At 52.3% G+C, this 15,372-nt stretch overlaps 1 long non-coding RNA gene across 1 annotated transcript; it reads right to left on the minus strand.

Annotated features, from left to right (window-relative positions):
* Positions 1 to 8,794: 8,794 nt before the first annotated feature.
* LOC136406701 (uncharacterized) lies at positions 8,795 to 15,331 on the minus strand. Its single transcript, XR_010751684.1, has 3 exons — positions 15,159 to 15,331; positions 12,206 to 12,354; positions 8,795 to 9,131 (listed from the first exon to the last, which is right to left on the minus strand). It is a non-coding gene; the product is annotated as an uncharacterized lncRNA (long non-coding RNA).
* Between the last annotated feature and the right edge of the window lie 41 nt (positions 15,332 to 15,372).

The raw sequence follows: 15,372 nt of genomic DNA on the forward strand, positions 1-15,372 counted from the left end.
TCCCTCACCCCGCCGCTGGGGCTGTGGCCGGATCGGAAAGCACCCCTTGGGAAGGGAGATGGAGCGGGGAGGGCAGAGCATCCCAGGTCACCCTCTCCTTCCGTCCTCAGAAGTGTGGGGTCCCGGCCACATGCTCTCTGCCTCGACCCCCGCCGCACTCCACTTCCTTTCTCTTTTCTTCACCGCGCGCCTTCCATTCATCTCCTCTGTTTACCTCCAGGGGCCTGGGTCTGAGGAGGGTGGAGCACCGGGAACTTGCAAGGGGCTGCTTAGGCGGGCACCCCAATAACTCGTTAGCAATCACTCGATGCTAACAAGCCACTTCCTAGTTTCCAGAGTGTTCACGTATTGTTTCATCTCTTCTTTGATCTTGAGAGTTCCTTTTTCTTCTCTTCTTCTTACTGTGTTGAGGCTGAGAAAACTGCAGCCCTTAGAATTGCTGTCTCTTCCTCCTCTCCCCTTTACCTCCTCAGGGGCTCCCTTCAGCTGGCCACGGCCCTGGGAGCGAGGGGCAGGGAAGGGGCAGGGAAGGCAGCAACCTCAAGGGGGAGGGATGGGAGGAAACACCAGGTGGAGGAAAGAGCTAGTGCAAAGGCCTGGGCGTGTTTTCAAGGAAGTCTGGAGCACAGTTCCAGGGAGGTGGGAAGCTGAGACAGATGGAGCTGGAGAGTTCTGAGGGATGAGATCCTAAAGGGCCAGAAGATGGCTTCATCCAGGAAGCAGTGGGGAACTACTACAGAACTGGAAGCACAGGGGTAATGTGATCAAGTCAGGATTTTGAAAGAAGACCCTGCAGCCAGAGGAGAGAAGTGTGCAGAGTGAAGCAGCCCGGGCATGGAGAGACCAGATAGAGAACAGACTAGTAATCCAAGGGAGGTGATAGGGTCCCTCATACATCCTGGATACCCCAGCTCCCCACCTTCTTTGCTCAAAGTGGATATACCAGGGCATTTATACAGACGCTCATGCCCGGGTTGGGTAGCTCTGTTGGTTACAGCATTGTCCTGATACACCAAGGTTGTGGGTTCAATCCCTGGGCAGAGCACATACAAGAAACAACCAATGAAGCCTGACCTGTGGTGGCATAATGGATAGAGCATCAACCTGGCATGCTGAGGTTGCTGGTTTGAAACCCTGGGCTTGCCTGGTGAAGGTACATGTGGGAGTTGATGCTTCCTGCTCCTCATCCCCCCCCCTCTTTCTACTCACTAAAAAAAAAAAACCCCAAGAAATAAAACAACCAATGAACACATAAATAAGTGAAATTGATTTCTCTCTCTCCTTTCCTTTTTCTCAAATCAATCAATAAAAAAAAGTTTAAGAACACTCATATAGCTCTCTCTCTGTTCAGGATTGTTCTAAGCACTGTATAATTACTCATCTTATCCTTACAATTTGTGAGGTAATTTGCATTTTCTTCTATTTTACAGATGAGGAAACCAAGTCACAGAAAAGTTAGATGGTTCATTTGTTTGGAGTCACAGAATAAGTGCTAGAGCCAAATTCAAACCCATAATCTGGCTCCAGACTAGGTTCTGCTATCTCCCGAAGGGAGGATGAGAATTAGATGAAAAGCAGAGGAAGGAAGAAGGGAGGAGTGGAGGGTTGAAGACCACCCGCCTCAGAGCCTCAGAGCCTCAGAGCGACAGGAAAGGGGAGCTGAGGGAGACAGTTGCCCAGGACCACGGAGGAGCAGCCATCTGCGGCCCTGCAGCCCTGCATCCCTTTCACATCCAGGGACTGTTCTGGTCCCAGCAATGCTTGGGAGGTTGGAGAGCCAGCTGTCGCCCTAGGCTGAAAATGGAGGAGGAAAAATGAGGGATTAAGGGGGTTTTCCAGGCTGGATTCCAAACTGACAGTCCATCCAAGGGCATATGTCAGCTAGTGGGAGTTTTTGTAACTTGAGCTAAAAGAGTCTGCATCCCAATGTGGCAGTGTGATTTATGCAGGAGCAATCTCTTGCTCTTTCTCTTTTTTCCCCTCCTACAACTCCAGGCAGGGGGGCCGGGCAGAGGAAGGGTCTGACCCCAGACCCCCTTATGGCCCTGAGCACGTTCTGCATGTGTCTGGACCTCTGCCTCTTCACAGGTCCTAGATGGGGTCTGGCAGAATCAGATTCTCACCTCTGTCACCCCCAGCAATCCCCAGTCCCATGGAGGGATCCCGTCTACCTCCTGTGTCTCTCTACATCCCAGGATCAGCCTGTTCAAACAGGCAGTCCAAGATATACATTTATTTCTGAGACTTTGGAGCCAGGAAACCAAGGTTCAAAATCTATTCACCCCTTCCTGGCTCCATGATCTTGAGAAAGCCACTCAATTCCTCTTAGTCAGAGAAGAAAGTAAAATGAATGGGTGGAGGGTAACTAGTACCTTCCTCCTAGGGCTGTGGTGAGGATAATTAATGTTAATTATTCACTGGGATGCTGCCTCCCACAGGAAGCCCTCCTGGATCCCCCACCCAGCTGTGCCCTGCTCTCCCTCCCTCAGAGAAGTCTCCCTGACGCTCCCCTGTGACGTGCTTCCATGACACTTTATCTTTTCCTTCTTAACATCAGCTGTTTTATGTTTGCCTGTTTGGAATTGCCTGGGACTTCCATGAGAGTTGAGACCATTAATCTTTTTGCTCTTACCTCTTTTTTTTTTTTTAAAGGTTTTATCACCCACAGAGTGGAGGGGGCTCAGTCTTTCTTGACCCTCAGGAAAGACATTACTCAACTCCTCTCTCATCTTCTCAGTGCGGATGTGTGTCCCCGTCCTTTTCTTTCTTTTCTTTTTTTTTGGATGAACCCGAGGTCCTGTTTGTCCCTGCAGACCTTGAGCAGTGCCCTGGCATGCTGCTCACGGGGCGAAGCTCCACGCCTCTCAAACCACGTCCTGCGCAAACGTGGTGTGCTGGGTGAAGTGCCCACGGCGGTGGCTGGGCCCTGGCTTGCTCATGTTCTCACTGACCCCCCCCGTGGCTGCTGCCCTGGAAGGACTCATCTAGTCTCTTCACCAACCGTGATAAGGTGCCAAAGAACCGTAAAACTTAGCACTAGCAACGCCACTTTAAAGAGGAAAAGTCAAGCCTCTTACCCCACCCTTTCTGTGGAGAAAGGAAAGAGAAGAATGCAGGAGCTTCCTGGCTTATAAGGACAGCTGGGTCATCTAGTCATAGTTTAGCTGATTCCTAGAATTCTCTGAAAGGGTGCTGGGGCCACTTGCCACACAGAGCAAAGAAGATAGAACTTATCTGAAAATTTTAGAAAACAATGTTTATGTACCTTAATCAAGAATTCCTATCCTCAGACTCACCCTAACGTCATGAGAGTAACGTATACCTCTAGACAAAGGGATCACAAGCCCCTCCTTACCCAGTCTAACCAGTACTTGATCTTGTATAAAAGCAGGCTCGGAACTGTATTAGGCCCTACATGATTTGGGATTGTGCCCATGTAGCTAGCCGGCTAATTAATAGACTCCTAAAAAATTCATCTGGACTTGGTGTCTTAGTGGAACTCACAGGTTACATTACAACACAACAACGTGCTGAGCACCCAGTGCTATGCCTGGTGCTTAATAGGCATCCGATAAAAATCACTGACTGAATGAATGAATGATCAACCTTATGAAATAGGTTCTCTTATTCTCCCCATTTAATAAGCAAGGTAACTGCTTCAGACAAGGGCAGTGTTACTCCCTACTGTGTGTTAGGAGCTTGCTAAGAACTTCACTGATATGACCACATGTTATCTTCAAATCAGTCATTTGGGGGAAGCGAGGCAGTTGGGACTCAGGGCGGCGTTGTTACTGGCCCAACACATTAGTTAGGAAATAGCAGAGCAACTGGGGGAGGTAGCACAGAGGAAGGATTTGACGGGGTACGGGGTACGTCAAGTGTGGGAGTGACCCGCCTGTCGCTGGTACTGCAGAGGGGACTCTGCCCTGAGCAGTCTGCACTGGTGTGTTCTGAGTGGCCTGAGATCAAGGACTCGGATTGGGACTAATAAGCAAGTACAGGCACAGTGTTCCAGTGACGGGGATGGTGCAGAATGGCTCGGGCCAAGGATCCGCCACGGGGTTGAGCCGGAATCATTCAAGGGCTACACACAGGCCGGGTCTGGCTGGTATGGAGGGAGAAGGGGCCACCACAGCTGGTCAGAACTGGACAGGTCCTGTGAGGTCTCATCCAATTCCCCCGAGCTACTCATTTTACAGATGGGGACACTGAGGCCCAGAGAGAAATCCCATATTCTAGCAAGTGGCAGAAGCAGATCCGGAGCCTTTCCTTTAGTTGCCAGGGGCGTGGCCTCTGAGCTTCTCTGGAAATCACTCGGGAAGAGCCCTTGTCCCGTTTCCTCAGTTCGCTGAGAGCTCAGTCCGTGCCTCTTGCACCTGCAGCTTGGACCAGTTTCTAACGCTATTCCTTTAGCGCCTCTGCAAACCAGGCACACAACAACTGACGCAATGCTGTTTATAACAGCAAATATTGGGAACAAACCAAATACCCATCAGCAGGGGACTGGCTAAATAAATCACGGACTTTCTGACAATGGAACAGCATGTGGTAATGGAGGAGGCGATGAAGCCCTCTATCTCCTAATCCAGAGAGGCCTCCATGGGGGAAGCAGGGGAGGGAACATGAGACAGAGCTGGGGGAAAGGGGGTGTAGTCTATATTTGTGTTTATGTCTATTGTATACAGAAACCTTGGAAACGTACACAGAAAACGAGATCACGGAAGGGGACATTGGGCAGAAGGGGGACGAGGATGGGAGGGGGGCTTCATTCTATGCCTATACATATATAATTTTTTGGAATCATGTGGTTGTATATGCCTATTAGTAAAATAACATAATAATGGGGACTGCTGAATGTTGTCATATGGGGACAGGCAGTCAGTATGGTCAGATTTTCTAGTTATTCAAGAGAAGCCAGAAATATGGATTATATTGTAAAATGTCTTCATTTTGAAACGCTGGCTCCATTTTTTTTTTCCTCAATTTTTTTTTACCAGGGATACAAGGACGTGCATCCCTGGTAAAAGGGTGACTGAGTACAGCCCTTCTAGAGAGGAGTGTGGCGGTACTTAGGCAAACACTTTTCAGGCCAAGTAAATAGGTCAGTGGGTCAGATACGGCCTGAAGGCCACCGGTTTTCAGCCTTAGCGCTAATGGCTTTCCGATCCCAGGGCTGGAGTTCTGAGCGCCCCAGGTCTCCGCCACCCCCCCCAAGTAGGTAGCTGCAGACAAGACAAGCGTCTTGTCCTGACCCTTTCCTGGCACCTTCCAATCCTTACCCCTTGGGGCTGTGACATTTAGGGCTTTTAACTCAAGATCTGGACAGCAGAGAGGGGTTATGAACTCTCAGATAATTTCCTCCCAAGGGGCCCTGCAGGTTATCGAGGCCCAGCTGCCTCGGGCTGCCCACCCATCTGTCCCTGGGAGGGGGGGACAGGAGAGGGGCTGGCAGCGATGGCGATGGGAAGGAGATGCCACTCGGAGCCTCAGACACAAAAGGCGAACCGGAGAGACTGCGAGCAAAGCCGTGCGGGGGCTTGTGCTGAGATAATCCACCAGATTCCGAAACGGCAGAGCTGGACAGGCCCCAGGGGCCGCCTCGCCCACCCCCTTTGCTGCCCAGATGGGGAGACCAACCGCTGTTCCCCATCACAGCACCCAGGCCCTGCCCTGTCACCTCTCTCCAGAACAGCTGGACCCAGAAGCCCCTTCACTGCACTCCCTGCAGCCTTCGCCTCCCTTCCTCATGCTCCAGCTCAGCTGGACCCAGAAGCCCCTTCACTGCACTCCCTGCAGCCTTCGCCTCCCTTCCTCATGCTCCAGCTCAGCTGGACCCAGAAGCCCCTTCACTGCACTCCCTGCAGCCTTCGCCTCCCGTCCTCATGCTCCAGCTCAGCTGGACCCAGAAGCCCCTTCACTGCACTCCCTGCAGCCTTCGCCTCCCTTCCTCATGCTCCAGCTCAGCTGGACCCAGAAGCCTCTTCACTGCACTCCCTGCAGCCTTCACCTCCCTTCCTCATGCTCCAGCTCAGCTGGACCCAGAAGCCCCTTCACTGCACTCCCTGCAGCCTTCGCCTCCCTTCCTCATGCTCCAGCTCAGCTGGACCCAGAAGCCCCTTCACTGCACTCCCTGCAGCCTTCGCCTCCCGTCCTCATGCTCCAGCTCAGCTGGACCCAGAAGCCCCTTCACTGCACTCCCTGCAGCCTTCGCCTCCCTTCCTCATGCTCCAGCTCAGCTGGACCCAGAAGCCCCTTCACTGCACTCCCTGCAGCCTTCGCCTCCCTTCCTCATGCTCCAGCTCAGCTGGACCCAGAAGCCCCTTCACTGCACTCCCTGCAGCCTTCGCCTCCCTTCCTCATGCTCCAGCTCCACCATTCGCCAGAGGGGCCTTTTTTAAAAGAGGAAATGTGACCAGGTCCCATGTCTGCTCAGCACCTTTTGGCTATTTCCGACCACACTTTGCGCCCAAGTCCCCAGCCCTGCTTCCAGCCTCTCCGCTCTGCTCTCTGCCCCGGTCCGTCCCAGCCACACTGGCTCTGTGCCATCCCTCGAATGCTTCGGCCTTCTCCCTCCACCAGCCTTTGTTCCTGCTCTTCCCCAGGTGCTCACAGGCTCCTCCTTCCTCTTCTCTAGAACGCTGCCTCTTCAGAAGTGTCTTCCCGACCACTGTCCCTTGACACACTATCCCCTCAGCGGCCTTATTTTTTATCCAAAGCATTGATCACATGTTATAACACAGATTTATTGGTTTATTTGCTTCTTGTCTAGAATACAAGATCTGTGAAGGTAGCAATCATGCCCACATGATGCCCACCGGGGTGTCCTCAGCACTTGGCAGGGCTTGGCACAAAGGCAGTCCTGAGCCAGCTGTGACAATGGAAAGGTCCAGGTCTACCATTCAGGTGGCAGCCAGTCCTGATTCTGCCATTACCTGCTTAGGTGACCTTGAGCAAGTCACCTCACCTCTCTGGACCTGTTTTCCTCATATGTAAAATGAGGGAGTCACTAATTCAATAAACCAAGATGTCTTCTCTGTTCTGATGTCACTCTCCTCCTTACAGACTCTAAAAGTCCTTTAAACAAACAGTTAATACGTTCACCTGCTTCAAAAGTCAAAGGTGCAAAGAGGACACATTTGTCCCTGCTACCTTGCTGACACCCATTTTACAGATAAATCTAGTCACTCAACCGCACTCAAAAGAGAGGAAGTCTTAATACCATATTCTACCCTTTCCAGGGGAATGAGTTCCTCCTGAAAGGTTCCTCTCTGAAAGGTAAAGAAGTAGAGCACAGAGAGAGACAGACAGACAGGACTTGACTTCCCTCCCTAAGGTATGCTTAGGTCACAGCCTCACTCAGCTGCTCAGCAGGCCTCTCCTGAGGCATCTCTGGCCTCACTGGGCTCCCAGGCTGATAAGGAAGCCAAAATCATGGCAAAAAATCGGTCCCAAAGAGGAAAGTGATTGATGCCCAAGGAAAAGGAGGACAGAGATATCTGAGAGGTAGTGACCGTCCTGCGGGGCCAGGTCGGGGAGGGAGTGTCTTCTAGGGAGAGGGACCTTCAGGGAGGAGTAGCGTTCCACAAGTGGAGAAGGAAGGCCCAGGTGACTCCCAGCGGAGGGCGTGGCCAGAGCACAGGCAGAGGAGCGGGAAAGTCAGGGTGTGTTTGGGAGCTCGGGTTCAAGAAAAGCGGAGGAAGATGAGGTGGAGGAGAAGGTGAATTCACAGACAAGCACCAGGAGACGTCCCTGTGGGATCACTGCAGCCGCACCTCCTATAACCGTGAAAGATGGGAAACAATTTCAAGTCCATCCACCGGAGAACGTTCAGTAAATCCAATACTAATGACCACCACACTGGCAAGCCGTAGGGAGGTGGAGAGCGCCTAATGGTGGCAACGACATGCATCCCTGGTAAAAGGGTGATTGAGTACAGCCCCTCTGGAGAGGAGTGTGGCGGTACTTAGGCAAAACAAGCAGATGCATGGCCCGTGATAAAGGAACAGCACACGAGGGTATTCAGAATGGCCCTGTGTGTGTTGATGAGGATAAAAGGGGGAACTCAAGCATCCACAACCCAAGAGGGAAGGGGAGTTGGAGGGGAGGTAGAAGAAGGTCAAGGGGGTATAATCGGTGATGGAAAGAGATTTGACTTGGGGCGGTGAACACACAGTACAATATACAGATGATGAATTATAGAGTTGTACACCTGATACCTGTATAATTTTATTAATCAACGTCACTCCAATAAATTCAATAAAAAGAAAAGAAAGAAAGCATCCACAACGAAGGGAGGGGATAAGCAAAATGCGAGGGAAGCAGTCTGGGTCCCTTCAGGAGTGGCCAGGGGCAAGGAACGAAAGGTACATAGATCAGAGAAACATTGGGATGAGCAACCCCCCCCCAAAGAAACACCCAAAACTACAGGAAATGAACGCCACTTACAGCACAATAATATTTATGTGCATTAAGAAGATATACCAGATTATTAGTATCTACTAAAACTGAATATCCCCAGCAAGCCCATTCCTAGGTACACACAACAGAAATGCACAGTCCCGTGCCTGTTCCCAGAGACACACACACGACTGTGCACACTGCACTCTTGGCAGCAGCGCAAGCTAGAAACCACCACACGTCCACCAACGGCAGAAGTCATCCCACGGACTACTCTACGGCATCGAGAGCGGGCGAGCTACAGCCACAAACAACGAGAGAGGTAAATCCGTGACGTGGCGAGGGAAAGAAGCCAGACACAAATGAGCACACACTGTGTGATTCCATTTGTATCGAGGTCAAAAACTAGTAAAGCCAATGTCCGGTGTTAACAGTCAGGGTGTCCGTGGGGCAGTGGTAGGGAGGGCTTGGAGGGGGCCTCCTGAGGGCCTGCTGATGTCCTTGCTGCTTGATCCGAGTGCTTGCATCCATGGGCGTGTCAGTTTCTGAAAGTTCAGGAGCTGTATACACTTACGATTTGTGCACTCTTCTATGTGTGTTATACCTTAGCAAGAAATTTTAAAATACACAGACACATAACGCCACTGCTATGCATTGTGCAGGCAACCTCAAACACTTAAAAACATACATCCGACACAGTAGAGAGGGTTTCAATGCGGTCAGACTGTTTGGGGCTGTGGGGAAAAGGAGAAAATAATATAAGCAAGAGCAGGTCTTTGCAGACTAATTCATAACCATGTGTTCAGAACTGAGAGGTGGGATTAATTAACCCTCTGCACTTTAGTGCATGCGAGCTAAATGTAAGATTTAATTCAGAAAGTTAGAGAAACAAGTGAACTGCGGTGCTTATGCTACAGAATATTTTGCAGCTGTCAGCAAATAGGAGATGCCTGGCCTGTGGTGGCGCAGTGGACAGAGCCTCGACCTGGAATGCTGACCCCCGGTTCGAAACCCTGGGCTTGCCCGGTCAAGGCACAGACAACAAGCAACCAATGAACAACTAAAGTGAAGCAACTATGAGATGAAACTTCTCTCCCCCCCCCCTCGCCCTGCAAAATCAATAAATAAAATCTTAAAAAAAAAAAAAAGAAAGAAAGAAAATCGGAGACAGAGAGAGATATACCCATGAAAGATGTCCAGGAGCAAACAGGCTGCAGAATGGTGCGTCTGTGTGCAGAGCCCCCCGCCCCGACCCTGCCACACATACTGGTCCTACATCTGTTCTCTGGGCTCCTCACCAGTCCTTAAATGAGCATCCCAGTTCTGAAAGACACACCCAAACTGGGGCTCTGGGGAACTGAGACAGGGGAGGGGTGTCAGAGGGGAACTTGAGTCTGCTCTGTAATGTTTTCAAGTTAGGTAAGAACCTATTTATGGGATTCAAAATGAGTGGATTTAGTATTAAAGGCAGGGGTAAAGACCAGCCCAGGGAGGCCTGGGCTGTTCTGGGCTTATATTCTCTTTCAGGTCACTTCCGATCTTTTCAAGTCAGGCCTTGGGCCCATCTGCTGCCTGATGAAACTGAGGCGTGGGGAGTTGGAAGACACGTCTCCACCTGCCATCCCCATCTGGCTGCATGACCTTGGGAGGTCCCATCCCCTTTCCGGCCTCAATGTCTTCATCTGCCTAATGGGAATCAGACCTCTGTGCTACCAGGGGACGTGGGAGGATGAAATGAGGGCACGAGGAGAATCCCATGAATATAAGGGATTATTCTCTGGGTCAGGGGGGGCAGGGAGCAGAGGCCTCCCCTCCACCTGCCAAGCCCACAAGGGCGCAAGGGAAGTGAAGGGAGGAGCTGGGGACCACCCAGGAGAGCAAACGGCCCATCTGTGGGACAGGGGCAGGTTGTCAGCAGCTGGCCTGGACTGCTGACAGACCAGGGCCTGTGGGGCAGCCACCCAGGCTGCCTGAGAAATGGACAGGAGCCAGCTTCTTGCTGTTCTCAGCCTCAGGGCAGCCATGGCCCTGTCACCTCTCCAAGTCCTCCTCATCACCTCCCACCCCAACACACACACACACACACACACACACACACACACGGCTGTACCACATTTGCCTCTTTTAGCCCATCCTATCTCCAGAGCCAGAGGGCCCTTCCACAAAGTAAACCCCATCACGTCTCACGCTTGCTCAAAACCCTCCCACAGATTCGCATTGATCTGAAAACAAAATCCAGCCCCCTTACTTTAGCCAACAAGGTCTGGCATGACCTGCCGCTCCCACCCCACCTCCAGCATGGGGGTTAAGAGTCCGGCTTCAGAGAGAAGCTGCCTTGGTTAGAATTCTGGCTGTTTGTTTTTTTTCCCCATTCATTCATTCAAAAATGTTTATTGAGAACCTAAGATAGGCCAGGTACCACTGTTCTAGGCATTTAGGATACATCAGTTACAAATGAGACAAAGGTGCCTGGTCTGGTAAAGCAGAGGACGTTGATCAGGAACGCTAGGAGGGGCAGGGGTTGGGTTGCATTTTAAAATAGGGTAGTCGGGAGAAGCCTCATCTAGAAGGTGAAAGTTAAGCAAAGAGGTAGGAGGTGAGGGAGGTAGGCGTGTAGACATCAGGGGAAAGTGCAGGCAGAGGAAGCAGCCAGTGAAAAGGCCCTGAGGTGGGATGGTACCTGGCAGGTGTGAGGAACAACAAGGAAGTGGGGAGAGGGATGGGAGACGCCTCAGAGCGGTAGGGCAGCTCATGTGGGGCCTTCTGGGACGCGGGGAGGAGTTTTAACTGCGTGAGACGGGAGCGTTGGAGGGTTCTGACCATAAGGGAGTGGGTGAGGCAGACTGGAAAGGAGAGCACGCCAAGCGGGGCTGTGGACGTCTCGTGGGTGGCTGCTTCAGCCTGATCCCACTGGGGAACTCGGAGTGTAATTATACTTCAGAGTGATCCACCCACACCCCTGCCAGCAGCCTAGGCAAGGGGGTGGGCTTTCAAATCCCTGAAGTGATGGGGTACAGCTTGTGAGGGGGGTAAGTCACCCAGGAGGCTCCAGATCCTGAGGGCAGTCCACCCCAAGGAGAGAAGCGGGTGCTGGTCACCCAACACTCACCCAAAGGAGGCTCAAAGCAATGGTAAAACGGAGGGTGGTGAAGCATCGTTCTTGTTGGCTCCAGTCCCCCAAACACCACAGCCCCAGCAGCCATGTCCCCTTCGGCCAGGCGGGGGGTGGCTGAAGATGAGGCATACCCCAGTGTGACCAGGTAGTTTATCTGGTTAGAAAAGACTTTTAGGGATCAATTCACCCTCTGCCATAATCCGACCGTGCTGCAGTCCAGCGTTGCACACCTTCTGGGGTGGGGAACCACTTCTCCTTCAGTCAGCTCTGTTCATCTTTAGACACTCTGGATTTTGGAAAATTGTGCTTCATGTTCAGTAAACAACAACTAAGCACCTACTGCGTGCCAGGCACCGTTCTAGGTTCTGGAGACACAGCTGCAACAACACAGACACGGTCCCTGCCTTGAGGAGCTCCTGCCTGGAGAGGGAGGTAATTAGAGGAAAAAAGATGGTGTGGTACGTGCCACGACGGGGGAGCCCAGGAAGCTGCGAGGGCCAGGGGGGACCCTTGACTCGTGGGAGGAGGTGACCCTAAGCTGATCAATGGAAGATACGCAGGAGTTACACAGGTACAAAGGTACGGGGAAACATTAATCCGGGCTGATGCAGAATGCTTGCAAACTCCCTGAGAATTCCACCAGCGCTCGCCACCCCCACTGCGACCCCTGGTCCGGCGACCATCCTGTCTGACCTGGATGACTGCAGTAGTCTCTGGGTTCTTCCACGGAGCAGCAGAGAAGCTGGGGTAGGTAGCCACTAACTCCTTTCTCTTCCTGGTTGAGGGCCACTCCTGTGGGCATTAACTCGCTGCACGCCCCTTCGACGACCGGCATCCATGAGCTGAAAGAAGCAGGAAGCCGCAGGGAAGTGCAGCAGCAGTGTCTGCACGTGATCTCCGGGGACGGCTTTACCAATCAGGGCAGGGGACCTGCAGCCCCTTCTAGAGCCCCCTTCCCCTTTCTGACCTTGTCTCCCTACCTTCTCTCCCTGGCTCACTCAGTCCCACCTGCACGAGCCTTACTGGTCTTCCACTCCTGGCCATTTGCATTCTGTTTCCTCTGCCTGGAATGCTCTTCCCCCAGATACCCACATGGCTCACTCCCTCACCTCCTCCTCCACCTTGCTGCTCAGATGACACCTCTTCAGAGAAGCCCTCCCTGACCACCTTATCTCAAAGAGCCCCACCCCATCACTTCCTCCGTAGCATGCCCTGCTCTGTGTGCTCCAGAGCACCTATCATCACTTAACATGACCTCTTCACTTGTCCATATGTTTACTGGCTGTCTCTCCCACCAGACTGGAAGCTTCTGAGGGCAAGGACCATGCCCAGTTTTGCTCATGGCGGAATCTCTAAAATGAGGCCAAGGTAGTCAGTAAATATTTACGAAATTGACGGTTCTGAAACAAGAGTCCTCTCGAGTCTGTTTCAAAGTCTTGGATATGACTACCCAACACCTCCAGTAGAGGAGGTACCCTCTAGGGCAGTGGTCCCCAACCCCCGGGCCGCAGACCGGTACCGGTCCGTGGGCCATTTGGTACCGGTCTGCAGAGAAAGAATAAATAACTTACATTATTTTCATTTTATTTATATTTAAGTCTGAACAATGTTTTATTTTTAAAAAAATGACCAGATTCCCTCTGTTACATCCGTCTAAGACTCACTCTTGACGCTTGTCTCGTAAGTTCGACAATTATATTTAAAAATATCACAGTTTTTACGCCGGTCGCATAATTTTATTTTGTGCATTTATCCATCCCACCCTAAAGGCTGGTCCGTGAAAATATTTTCTTTTTTTTTATTTTTAATTAATTTATTTATTTATTTTTGTATTTTTCTGAAGCTGGAAACGGGGAGAGACAGACAGACTCCCGCATGCGCCCAACCGGGATCCACCTGGCACGCCCACCAGGGGCAATGCTCTGCCCACCAGGGGGCGATGCTCTGCCCCTCCGGGGCGTCGCTCTGCCGCGACCAGAGCCACTCTAGCGCCTGGGGCAGAGGCCAAGGAGCCATCCCCAGCGCCCAGGCCATCTTTGCTCCAATGGAGCCTCGGCTGCGGGAGGGGAAGAGAGAGACAGAGAGGAAGGAGGGGGGGGTTGGAGAAGCAAATGGGCGCTTCCCCCATGTGCCCCGGCTGGGAATCGAACCCGGGTCCCCTGCACACCAGGCCGATGCTCCACCGCTGAGCCAACCGGCCAGGGCCTGAAAATATTTTCTGACATTAAACCGGTCCATGGCCCAAAAAAGGTTGGGGACCACTGCTCTAGGGGACAGTCACAGCCAAGAGGCTGCCAATTTGGGAACCTCTCTCCATTCTCCCCCCACCAGGCCCATCTGGCAGGGGCCAGCTCTCTTTGCACCCCATGGCGGAGGAGATCCAGTTCTGGGGTCCAGGCCCCAGAGACGCCTGCTGAGTCAGAGACGCACTGCACCCCATGGCGGAGGAGATCCAGTTCTGGGGTCCAGGCCCCAGAGACGCCTGCTGAGTCATGTTTCTTCTCTGGTAAATGTCTCCCACCCACCCCCTTTTTTTCCCAGGGCTTGTGTGTGCATTTCTGAACCAGAAGGTGTTTACACAAAACATCCTGGGTTTGGCGACAAATTCACCCTCAATGAGAAATCCTTAATGAATCTCCCTTTTCCCCCACACCAGGAGGCTGAAGGGAAAATTAGCTCTACCTCTGGCAGCTGAAGGCGGCGAAAGGCCAGGCAGAGAGAGGGTGTCACTGAGACTCACAGGGCCACCGTTTCAGGGAGGGCTTTGTTTCCCCGGGGTTCAAAGACAGCTGTGGTACGGAGACCAGAGAGCCCCTAGACCCACGTTTTCTCCTGTATCCTGCGTGACGAGGCATGGCCCTTCTCCCAGCCTTGGTCTGCAGCTCTGAAATGGGCGGGAATAACCCACCCGAAGGAAGGTTGTGAAATTCAAGCAAGGCAAGGGGTGTGAAAGAGCTCGGTAGAAAGCTGGACTCCGGAGGCAGGAGGTCCGAATTCTAGTATCAAGTCCGCCGTGGACATTTTGAAGACCTCGCCGCTCTCTGAACCTTGGGTTCTCAGGCTGTACACTGCGGGGTTCGGGCACCCTCTGGTTTTGAAGGGCAGCCACTCTTGGCCTATCTGCCCCTTCCCCGGAGGTCCTGGGACCCTGCGGCCCACACCAATTTGCTGCTCAGCTCTTACAGAACTTCACTGCCCACTGCCCATGGTTTTCCAGCCTCTTCCTTGGGTTGCAGGCAACTACCCCAGACACTGGGCCCAACACAGGGGCCGAACAAACAGTGGTCAAACCGAATTGAAAATGGATTCCTGCCTCTCCTAGAGAGATGATGACAGAGATTTCTTTTCACCCCCATTTCATAAATTAGAAACTTAAGGTGTCAGAGGGGAAACGTAAGTCACACTGCCACGTGGGCTTCTTTGGTGCTCCTCGCACAGGGAAAGAACGATTTCTATTTCTCTAGCCCATCTTTGCCTGTCATAGAATGCAATTATTATTATTATTATTATTATTGGTCATTAATTGCCAGCTTTTCCCATAGGGATGACGTTTCAGGAGGGCAGGGGCTTTGTTTCGTTCATTGCTGTACTCAGTTCCTAAAACGGCCTGACACGTAGCGGGTGCTCAAGAAGCACACGGCCTCACCTGGGGTGGCGCAGTGGCTAGGGCGACGACCTGGAAAGCTGATGTCGCGGGTTCAACCCCCGGGCTTGCCTGGTCAAGGCTCACAGGAGAAGCAACTAGGAGTTGATGCTTCCTGGTCCTCTCCCCCTGACTTTCTCTCTCTCCCTCTCTCCTCTCTCTAAAAATCAAGTAACTGGGGACACGGCTCGCTCGGCCTGCAGAGGCGCTCCATCCC

This window comes from Saccopteryx leptura, chromosome 5 (assembly GCF_036850995.1).
Source record: "Saccopteryx leptura isolate mSacLep1 chromosome 5, mSacLep1_pri_phased_curated, whole genome shotgun sequence".
Taxonomy (NCBI): domain Eukaryota; kingdom Metazoa; phylum Chordata; class Mammalia; order Chiroptera; family Emballonuridae; genus Saccopteryx; species Saccopteryx leptura.